Consider the following 11,326-nt stretch of genomic DNA (forward strand, 5'->3'; position numbering starts at 1 on the left):
GATGTCCAAATGAGCGTGCGCTTCATGTATATATACGCACACATGGGAGGTGTCGCCCTCTATTCGGCCGACCTCCAACTTACAATAATAACGCCCAACCAACATGCCTTTTACCGTCGGCTTGCCCAACGCATAACTCATTCCTTGGTCGGCTTGTTTGTATGGCGAGTTGCCAACCCGCTCTATATATGGGCGAGCGCCCTCTCATTCTTGCGCGCACATATAACTTGTGTCTTCGTCGTTTGGAGCGCTCGCACATTCGACACTTAGTCGCATTTCGCAACGGGAGGGGCACGCGCTCGTGCACAAACCTGCAAGGCGTTACATCCTCCCCCACTGGAAATCATTGTCGCCCTCGACAATCCTGCTCTTCTCATCAACTTCCTGTTGTACTTCTCGATCTTGTCCTTCCATCTCCAAAGCGAGTCCTCCGATTCCCAACTCTCTTCCTCCGGTGCATTCTTCCATCTGCAAAGAAATTCCCTTCTCATGTGGCAACCAACTCCTGTAGTTCTGAGCCTCAAAATCTTCTCCAACTCCAATCCTGGCTTGTCCACAATATCGACTGGTCCTCTCGTCGGTTCAACTCTCTCTGGATGGTCTGAATCAAGTCTACATCTCTTCAACTAACTTACATGAAAAACTGGGTGCTTCATGTGGATATGACGTGGAAGCTCTAGCTCGTAAGCAACTTCCCCCACTCTCTTCTTCACTCGAAATGGTTCCTCATACTTCCGTGTCAGTTTGCTTGTCGTCCCCTTGGCTGGCTAAAACTGCTCCCCGGTAATCCTGAGAAACACCATATCTCCCACACTGAAGTGTGCTTCCCGTCTTCCACGATCAGCATACTTTTTCATCCTCCTTGCAGCATCGTGCAAGCGTAACCGTGCTAACTCCAAGGTCTCCTCCCAAGCCTTCATGAACTTCTTCGCATGAGGACTTCTCAAGAAGCCTCCCGTCACTACGGTATGCGGTGCAACCGGCATCTGTCCATTCACCAACTCAAATGGACTATACCCCGTCACAGAACTCTTTTGAATATTGTAGCTAAACTGAGCAATATCCAAGAGTTTAGGCCAATTCCTCTGATCAGCCGTCACATAATGTCGCAAGTAGTCCTCCAGCAATGCATTGATCCTCTCGATCTGCCCATCTGTCTGCGGATGGTAACTCGAACTCATCAACAACTCCGTCTCGACTAGCTTGAACAATGTGGTCCAAAATCTGCCTGTAAATCGCGGATCTCTATCCGACACAATGCTCAATGGCATTCCCCAATACTTCATTATGTTCTTAAAGAACAACTCCGCAGTCTGCTCAGCTCTACAAGGTATCTTTGTTGGAACAAAGACATCATACTTGGAAAAACGATCAACCACGACCATAATCCCATATACCCTTGAACCTGTGGCAACTGAGTGATGAAGTCCATCGAGACACTCATCCATGGCCTCTCTGGAATCGGTAAAGGCTGCAACAGTCCTCCTTGCCTCTGAGTATCTGATTTGTCCTGCTGACAAATGATGCACGTATGTACATACTCCTCTACATCATCCCGCATCTTCTCCCAAAAGAATCCTCTCTCCAACAATGCTAAAGAACGACGCATCCCTGGGTGGCCAGCCCATGGCGAGTCGTGGCACTCCTTCAAAATGTGCCTCCTGAGTCCAGATGACTTTGGAACATAGAATCGGTTTCCAAAGAACAAGAACCCGTCTCGTAGAAAGAACTTTCGTGTCTTCCCTTCCTTTATCTGCTTCACTATATTCTGCGCCAAAGTATCGGTTTCAACACTTTCCTTGATCTTATTCTGCATCTCTTCTGACATCTGAACTCGACTCCTACTCCTTGCTGTCTGGTCTTCTCCTTCCAATGCTGCAAGTTGTCCCTTCCTGCTAAGGGCATCTGCTACCACATTATGCCTTCCCGGTCTATACTCAATAGTCATGTCGAATTCTGCCAAGAAGTCCTGCCAATGAGCTTGCTTCGCAGAAAGCTTCGGTTGTGATGCAAAATAACTTGCTGCAACGTTGTCAGTCTTGACAACAAACGGCTTCCCAATCAGGTAATGCCTCCACACATGAAGACAATGGATGATGGCAGTCGTCTCCTCCTCATGAACCGGATACCTTCGTTCTCTATCCTGCAACTTCCGACTCTCATATGCCACCGGATGCCCATCCTGCATAAGAACCCCTCCTATGGCAAAATCTGAAGCATCAATGTGTACCTCAAATGGTCTCTCGAAGTCAGGCAACTTCAGTATCGGTGCTGTAACCATCCTCTTCTTCAAGTCATCAAATGCCTCTTGACATTTGTTCGTCCAACTCCACCTCTTGTCTTTCTTCAATAGGTCTGTCAGTGCCGATGTCACCTTGGAGTACCCCTCTACAAACTTTCGTTGGTAGTTGGTCATGCCCAAGAACACCCTCATCTCATGGACATTCTTCGGTTCAACCCAGTCCTCGATCGCCTTCACTCTGCTCGGCTCCATCCGTATGTACCCTTGACCAACAATATGCCCAAGGAACGGAATCTCGGTCTGAGCGAACACACACTTAGACTTCTTCAAGAACAACTGATTTGCCCTCAGTGCCTCAAACACCATCGCCAAGTGCTTCTTATGATCCTCCATGTTGTCACTGAACACCACTATATCGTCCAAGTACACTACTACGAACGAATCCAAGTATGGTTGTAGAACATCGTTCATCAAAGTGCAAAACATAGCAGGAGCGTTGCACAACCCAAATGGCATAACAAGGAACTCAAAGCTACCATATATTGTTACTATCGCGGTCTTCTTCTCGTCTCCTTCAGCTATCCGCACCTGATAATACCCATGCCTCAAGTCCAGCTTGGAAAACACTCGGGCTTTCGCAAGCTTGTCAAAGCAATCAGCAGCCAATGGCAAAGGATACCTATTCCTTACCGTCTGTTTGCTCAATGCACGGTAACCACAGCACATCCGTAGCTCATTCGAATCCTTCTTCCGCTGAAATAATACCGGAGCTCCATAAGGGGACCTTGAAGGTCTAATGAAACTTGCATCAGTTAACTCCTTTAACTGTCATTTCAATTCCTCCAACTCAAGCCCTGAAAATCGATAAGGTGCTTTAGCCGGGGGTTGCTTTCCTGGCTCAAGCTCAATGCTATGGTCCACTGCACGCCTTGGTGGAAGTTTCTTCGGAAGCTCATCGGGCATCAAATCCGCATACTTGGTCAGCACATCAAATATCTCAGCTGGAACAAGCGTCCCCACTCCATCACCTTTGACATCCTTGAACATCACCGCATATGTCTCCATATCTGACTCCTTCATAGCCTTCTCCAAACTCAGTGCCGAAACATGCTGCACCTTGACTTCCCTCCTTTGCCTATGAGTGGGCAAAGTCCAAGTTTGTGTCTGTCCAACCAGCACCACCTCATCACAGAAGGGGACAACAATAGCTTTGTTGCCCTTTAAGAAATCCTGTCCAAGTATCATATCAAAGTCGTTCATCTCCATCACTGTGAAGTCCAACTGACCCTTCCAGTCTTTTATCTGCACAGGTACTTCGTGTACCAAACCCACCACTTTAGCTCTAGAGTTCACTGCCTTGACTTCCACATTCGATGGGAAGATCATCAGTCCAACCTCTTTTGCCAACCGTGTCGTCATGAAGTTATGAGTGGCCCCCATGTCCACCAGAGCTTGAATGGTCTTGCCATGAACCATTAAGTCCACGAAACCCAGACTGTTCATCCACGATTTCTCCATAACTTTTCCCTGTTCATCAAGCTTCGTCAACTCTGAATCAGCTTCACCTGTCATAAGCAACGTCTTCACTACCTGTGAACCTGCTCTGATACCACCTGTCACAAAGTGCAGGTGTGTATCATCTTCATCATACGCCGGCTTCACTCGTCGTGAATCTGCTCTGATACTACCTGACACGAAGTGCAGGTGTGTATCATCTTCATCATACACCGGCTTCACTCGTCTTGAACCTGCTCTAGATCTAAGAGCTTAAAGGTATCAAATTTTAAATTTAAAAAAGATTTACATGTTAAGATTTCATTATTTCAATTGTATTTTTAAATATTTTATCATTATGAATATTTTATATTAAAAATTGAATGAGTTATATATTTTTCTCTTATTAGTGAATAACTATATTATTTTACCTTTAATTACTTTTTACTTTCTATCTTCTATGCGGTCGTTATCCTGCGTGGATGGAACGGCCAGTTATTTGCCTCCCCACCCGAGTTTGACCCGCAATACATGCCCGCGTGGCTGGGACGGCCAGTTATTTGCCTCCCCACCCAGGTTCAACCCGCGATACATGCCCACACGCTGTTGTGCAGCGGTTGTGATTGCTGAGTCGTTGTTGGATGCGATATATGTACAGTATATTCCGATGTAATATTGTACCATGATGTATATATTCAGCTTCTTTGATAGGGGATTCCCCTCTAAAAAAAATAAAATTAACATTAACACACACACATAGTATATTGCATTACATTAGTTAATATGGATATTCAAAAGAGAAACATATTTTTTTCACTATTTTATATCTTTAAAGTTTAAAAAATTACATTATTTAACAATTTTATTTCAATGATATCACTAACTTCAATCTATTGTTTAATCCTCATTTATGATGTCAAATATAAATAGCCATGATCTAAAATACTATACATTTCTAAATTAAATTTTAAAAATTAAAGTGAATGTTGACACCTAATCATCAGGATTGGGTGAACATTATGTAAATAAATAAATAAGTAATGTGAACAATGATTGGGAGATGAACTGAATAGTCTCTCCCTCATGTATATAATAAGGCCACCTTGACGGAATAAACATACGAATCATTTTTTTCTTTGAGGGGTTACTGCCTGGCCTTACATGGTATCAGAGCCAGCTCCCAAAATTAGGTTTTATGTAACTCCTGGTGTCAGTTTCTACCTATTTTCTATCTTGCATACAAAACTCTACTACTCTTCTCTCCATTTAAAAGTGTTGCCCATATAAACATTGTGGTGTCAGTGCCTGACATTCTCTCTCCAGCCCACCTGTACGCTTGTCTGCTACACTGCCTTCAACCATTGACTGCGCCCTCTGGCTCCCTGGACTGTTCATAATTGTCCTCCCTGCGCTCATTGTTGGCACATTTTTTTCTTGGGTGTAACGTCTCTCTGTTTTACAGAAAAGAGCATTGAATCTTTGTGATGAACGCCCAGCTCCCACAGAGAAACGCCCTGCTCCACGAATTCACTCATTTCATACAATCAGCATAAGGTTTTTTTGAATCCTGCGTGCTTGATAGCTGCCCACCTGCGTGCGAGAATCAAAGCACACCTGCGTGCTTCATTGCTTGATAGCTGCCCACCTGTGTGCGGTATCAAAGCTTCTGAAGATCGATCTGCACATGAAAGGGTTGATGCAGAAGTTTTGGCATACACGTTGAAGTCTTGGCATATAACGCTGACATTCTTGCTACATGGTATACGATTGAAGCTTTTGAAGAACGCTGCGTTGAAACTGTTGATTTGTACACTGCTCCTGTTGAAGAACGCTGGTATTATAACGCTGTTTTGGCATTGTAAGAAACACTGGTATTATAAATTGGTACACTGCTCCTGTTTTGGCATATAATGTTGGTATTTACCTTGAAGTTTTTGCTAAATGCCATGCGTTGAATTGTTACGCTGCTCGCTGTTGCGTAGACTTTATCGTCTGTTTGAGCGTGATCGTATTGGTTCCCGCCGAAGAGGGCCTTGCCCAGAAGAACGAGAGCTTCATAATTGTTTTGGCCTCCGGGCTGCTTGAGAATCCATTCCATGTCAAGTCTTGAGTTCTGAGGTAAGCCTAGTTGTTTGAGGCTCTGTTAAAAACCGAAGGGTAAGTTAGTCTTTTTTTACCTCCCTTTTCTCTTTGTCCATTGGGGATCGAACGTGATCATACAAGCGTGTTACTATATAGATATAACATCAAGGATGGCATGCAACAAATGTAGCCATTATAAGCAATCGACTCCAATATTTTTTGAATGAAGCTCAGCTCTCAATCACTCAAGCTAGACACCATGTTTATTTATTTATCTTTGTTAGTGATAAGAGAGATGTTTTGGAAAAGATGGTAATGAACCTATTGTTGATTACAGTCCAAGAACACTGTTGTGTTGGTGCATTAACTCGATGACCGTGCTTGGTATATGAATATTGTGGAATATGTTATAAGGAATACAATATATATTGCATGATATATGAATATTGAGAGCTTGCAGTTGATTCCATTTTGTAAAGACATAGCAAATTACTATTAGTGTTTTGTTACGAATACTGTAATTATTTTTGGGCTCAGTTCAAATTTTATGATGGAGAAGTTTGTTGAAAAAGAGAAGGGTTTGGAAAAGAAGACAACTCTTCTTTCACATAAAGAGAATAATCTTGCTCAAGATTCTTCCAGAGGAAGAGGTAGAACAGATTTCAAAGGCAGGGGGGGCAGAGACTCTCAAGGAGAAAAGGAAGATTTGCACTGCATACGCTGCAAAAGAAATGGATCACATGATGCCTCTACATGCAAGCTACCATGGCACAAAATTGAGCAGCAAAGAAACCAACATAAAGGTAAAACTTATGATACAGACAATGGTAAAGCACTTGAATCCGCTCACTATGTTGTGGCACAATGTAATATTGGAGTAAATGAAGATATATTTAATGCTTCACTTGCTTCTTGGAAAAATGATTGGTTGCTTGATTCAGGAGCAACCTGCCACATGACTCATAGAAAATATTTTTTTGAATATTTCACTGACAATGTTGATGGAGCATTATACTTTGCAGACCAATCAAAAATCAAGCCATTAGGGCTTGGCACAATCAGGCTTAAACTGCCTGATCTTCTAGATTTTCTTCTGTATCATGTTCTATATCTCCCACAACTCAAGAGAAACTTCTTGTCCTTGGTTCACATCTGCTAGCAAGGTCACTCCATTCATATGTTTGATGGCAAGCTTGAGGTAAGAAAAGCATCTGACCACTCACTTGTCATGAGGGGAATAGAAGAAGAAAGGCTTATCAAGCTGCAAGGTACCTCTGCTCGTGCACAACATTTCTCATACAATTCTCATCATGAAGAAGGTACAATTCCATCAAGTTTATTATGGCATGCCAGATTTGGACATTTGAACTATGACAGTCTCCGCTTTTTGAAGAAAAATGGTGTTGCTGGTTTGTCTACAATTCCTAGGAAATTTAAGCAATGTGATGCTTGTATTCTAGGAAAGCATAACAAACAGTCTTTTCATGATTCACATTCAAGAGCACATAGAAAAATTGAACTCATTCATTCAGATTTATGTGGTCCAATGCCTATTCCTTCTGAAAATAGAAACAAATATATAATGACTTTTATTGATGACTACACCAGAATGTGTTGGGTTTATTTATTGAAGAACAAATCTGATGCTTTTCAAACATTCAAGAACTTTCTTAAATGGATTGAAAATGATGCACAATCTCATATTGGGTCTATTCGCACTGATAATGGAAAAGAATACACATCAAATGAATTTGAAAACTATCTTCGCCAACATGCGATCAAACATCAAACAACTGTGCATTATAATCCCCAACAGAATGGTGTAGCTGAAAGAATGAATAGGACAATCTTAAATATGGTACGATCCATGCTCTTCTTCAAAAATGTAAAGATAATGTTTTGGGTTGATGTTGTTCTATGTGTTGCATATATAAAGAATAGATGTCCATCTAATGCTATAAGAAACAAGACTCCATATGAAATGTGGTATGGACATGTTCCTTCGGTAAAGCATCTCAATGTCTTTGGTTCCACCTATTATGCCTCGATACCAAAGGTATATAGAAACAAAATTGGTGCTAGAAGTCGTAAGTGTATCTTTCTGGGGTATTCAAACACCTCCAAAGCATATCGTCTCTATGATGAAGTAAATAAAAAGTTTGTTATATCTAGAGATGTAATTTTTCTTGAATCATCCAAAACTGACAATGTTGTTGAGCGGCAACTTGATCACTTGGATAGATTCGCAAAAGCAAAATCATTTCAAGAATTTGATAATCAGATTCCACATCTTGAAGGGGGGATTCCTATACTAGATCAACATGTGGAATCTTCTTCTGAAGAACACTCTCCCCTGCATGAAACTCCAACAATTGATGATGTTTTAAGTGATGTGATTGACAGAATTGGGAGACTCAACCTTGATTCAATCTCAACTCAATCAGCGGAGCAACCTGGACCATCTGAGAAAGGTCCCCCAAAGTGGCTGACAAAAACATTTGAAAGTGTTCATCTTGATGAGGTTGGAAAGACAGGAACTAGAAATTCAAACCTGCAAAATAGAGGTGATGTGGATGACTCTAATTCACCTGTTGATATGGATGTTTCTTATGATTGTGAATTGAACTTGTCTACAGATTTTGAACCAACTTCCTTCAAAGAAGTTGCTTCTCATGATGAATGCAAAGAAGCAATGCAAAAGGAGTATGATTCCCTCATAAAGAATGGCACTTGGAAGCTGGTTAATCCTTCATTAGGAACCAAACCAATTTTCTGCAAGTGGGTCTACAAGAAGTATAAAGTTGATGGCTCACTTGACAAGCACAAAGCTAGGCTTGTGGCAAAAGGTTTTGCACAGAAGGAAGGGGTCGATTATGAGGAGACTTTTGCCCCCATAGCAAAATGGGCTACCATCCGAACACTCTTTGCCCTTGCAGCTCAGAACGGTTGGAAAGTCCATCAAATGGATGTAAAAACTGCTTTCTTAAATGGAGATCTAAAAGAGAATGTTTTATGTCTCAGCCTGAAGGAATTTTTGTGAAAGGACATGAACATAAAGTATGAAAACTTATGAAGTCCTTGTATGGCCTCAAACAAGCACCGCGAGCCTGGTATGAAAAGCTAACTGAGCATCTTCTGAACTCAATTTCAAACATTATGATCTTGATAATGCAACTTTATTTGTCAAGAAAGTTGGCAAAACAGTTGTATATCTTGTGGTATATGTAGATGATATTTTGATGACAGGGAACAATGAAAGCTACATTGCATCCATAAAGAAAGAATTGGGGAAAAGTTTTGAAATGACTGATTTGGGCTATGTTTATTACTATCTTGGCATTGAAGTAACCCAACATCCAAAGTCCATATTTCTTTCTCAAAAGAAATACATTGGAGATTTGTTGAACAGGTTTGGCATGACAGAATGCAATCCTCTTACTACTCCAATGGAACAAAACTTAAAGCTCACATCTATTAAAGGAAAAGAATTTGAGGATGCAACAAAGTATAGACAGCTTGTAGGAAGTCTCAACTACCTAACCACTACCAGACCAAACATTTCATTTGTTGTTGGAATCCTCTCCAGGTTTATGCAAAAGCCTTGTGAGGGACATTGGTCTGCTACAAAAAGAGTTCTAAGGTACTTGAAGGGAACTCAAGACCTTGGAATCAAGTATACATAGGTGGACGACTTCAGCTTGATTGGATACTCTGATTCAGACTTCGATGGAGACAAAGAAACTAGGGTATCTACTTCAGGATATGCTATGATTCTTGGATCAGGAGTTGTCTCTTGGAGATCACGAAAACAATTAGTTCCAACAGATTCCACAACAGAAGCAGAATACGTGGCAGCCACTGAAGCAACAAAAGAAGTTGTGTGGCTTGGGAAAATTCTTGAAGATTTGTGGGTAAAACAAGTACAATCAACTCCACTCATGATTGACAATACCTCTACAATAAATTTTCCCAAGAACCCAAAGTTCCGTGATCGAACGACACACATCAATACTAAATATCATCTGATTCGACATCATGTTGAGGCCAAAACAATCCATCTCCGTCATTGTTCCACTAATGAGCAAATTGCAGACATCTTCACCAAAGCGCTTGGAAGAGAAAAGCTTGAACGATTCAGAATGATGCTTGAACTCACCAACATCCCTTCAAATTAAGGGGGGAATGTTGACACCTAATCATCAGGATTGGGCGAACATTATGTAAATAAATAAATAAGTAATGTGAACAATCATCAGGAGATGAACTGAACAGTCTCTCCCTCATGTATATAATAAGGCCACCCTGAAGGAATAAACATATGAATCATTTTCTGCTTTGAGGAGTTACTGCCTAGCCTGACAGTGAATTGCAGAAAAAACTTAAAAGCGTTATTAAAGCGAATTGGAAAAACAAAAATCTACAAAATATAACTACACTATCTTTTAGGTAGCACACCAAATAAAACTATAGAATTCACTTATATATTAACCAAACAAAACTACAAAATTAATTTATATAAACCTTTTCTTAATTGTAAATGTAATGCATCAAATAAAACTATTATAAAAAATAAATTTATTAAAATTTTAATGTTTAAAATTACAATTTAATCACCAAAAAATACAAATCTAACCCATATTTTTAAATTTAAATAAAATTAACCAATTATTAATTATTAATAATTAACATTAAATAAAAATATGTTTTGACATGTAAAGCATCAAGTAGTTAATTGTCCTGCATTCCCTTATTTTTAATGAATTAAAAAGAATTTTGTTTGGTTTTATTAGTGATAATTTGCTACATTAGCCTCTGTAGCTATCTCCCTAATTGAGATAGTAGCACCATTTTTGAAAGAAAAATGGTACGTGGATTTGGTAAATTCGTGGCAGGGAGATGTCACTTCAGATTCTAGAAATTAGGCAATGAATCCTTAGGTTGTTTCATCTGGAAGCAAAAACACAGTTCCAACTTTGATATAGTTTTAGCATATCTCTTTATCACAAAGACTATGTTTTGTGCACTTTAGTTTATATCAATCTAGTTCAGATGAATTGAATTTCTTTATTGGTTACTTTAAATTCATGTTCGTAGCATCTCGTACTCTTCAGGACCCCCTGATATAATTGTGTTCTATTTACTTTGGTTTCTTGCCATCAATCCAATACGTTTTTTTCTTAATTAGGATTTAATTTCTCTCTATGCTCGTGTATTTTATTTTCTTTTCTTACAGGACAAGTGCTTGTGAAAAGAATTCAAAAATAGCTAAAAACATTTACTTTCATGTTCTTTCATTCTGTGTTTCAGATTCAGAAATGATTTGTTCTAATTTTCCATGCACACATTAGCAATATCAAAAGGCTCCTTGTAATTTCATTAGACTAGAATTGCTTGTTTTATTTTCATAGTATAGTCTTGTTTTGAATTCCTTTTTTATTATTAATAATATTAAAGAAAGAACATGTTAAATGGAAATTTGTGTGTTAGTTAAATCATATATATATATAT

Source organism: Pinus tabuliformis, chromosome 9, assembly GCF_031772625.1.
Source record: "Pinus tabuliformis cultivar Carrire ecotype Pingquan chromosome 9, CPIR1, whole genome shotgun sequence".
Lineage (NCBI taxonomy): Eukaryota > Viridiplantae > Streptophyta > Pinopsida > Pinales > Pinaceae > Pinus > Pinus tabuliformis.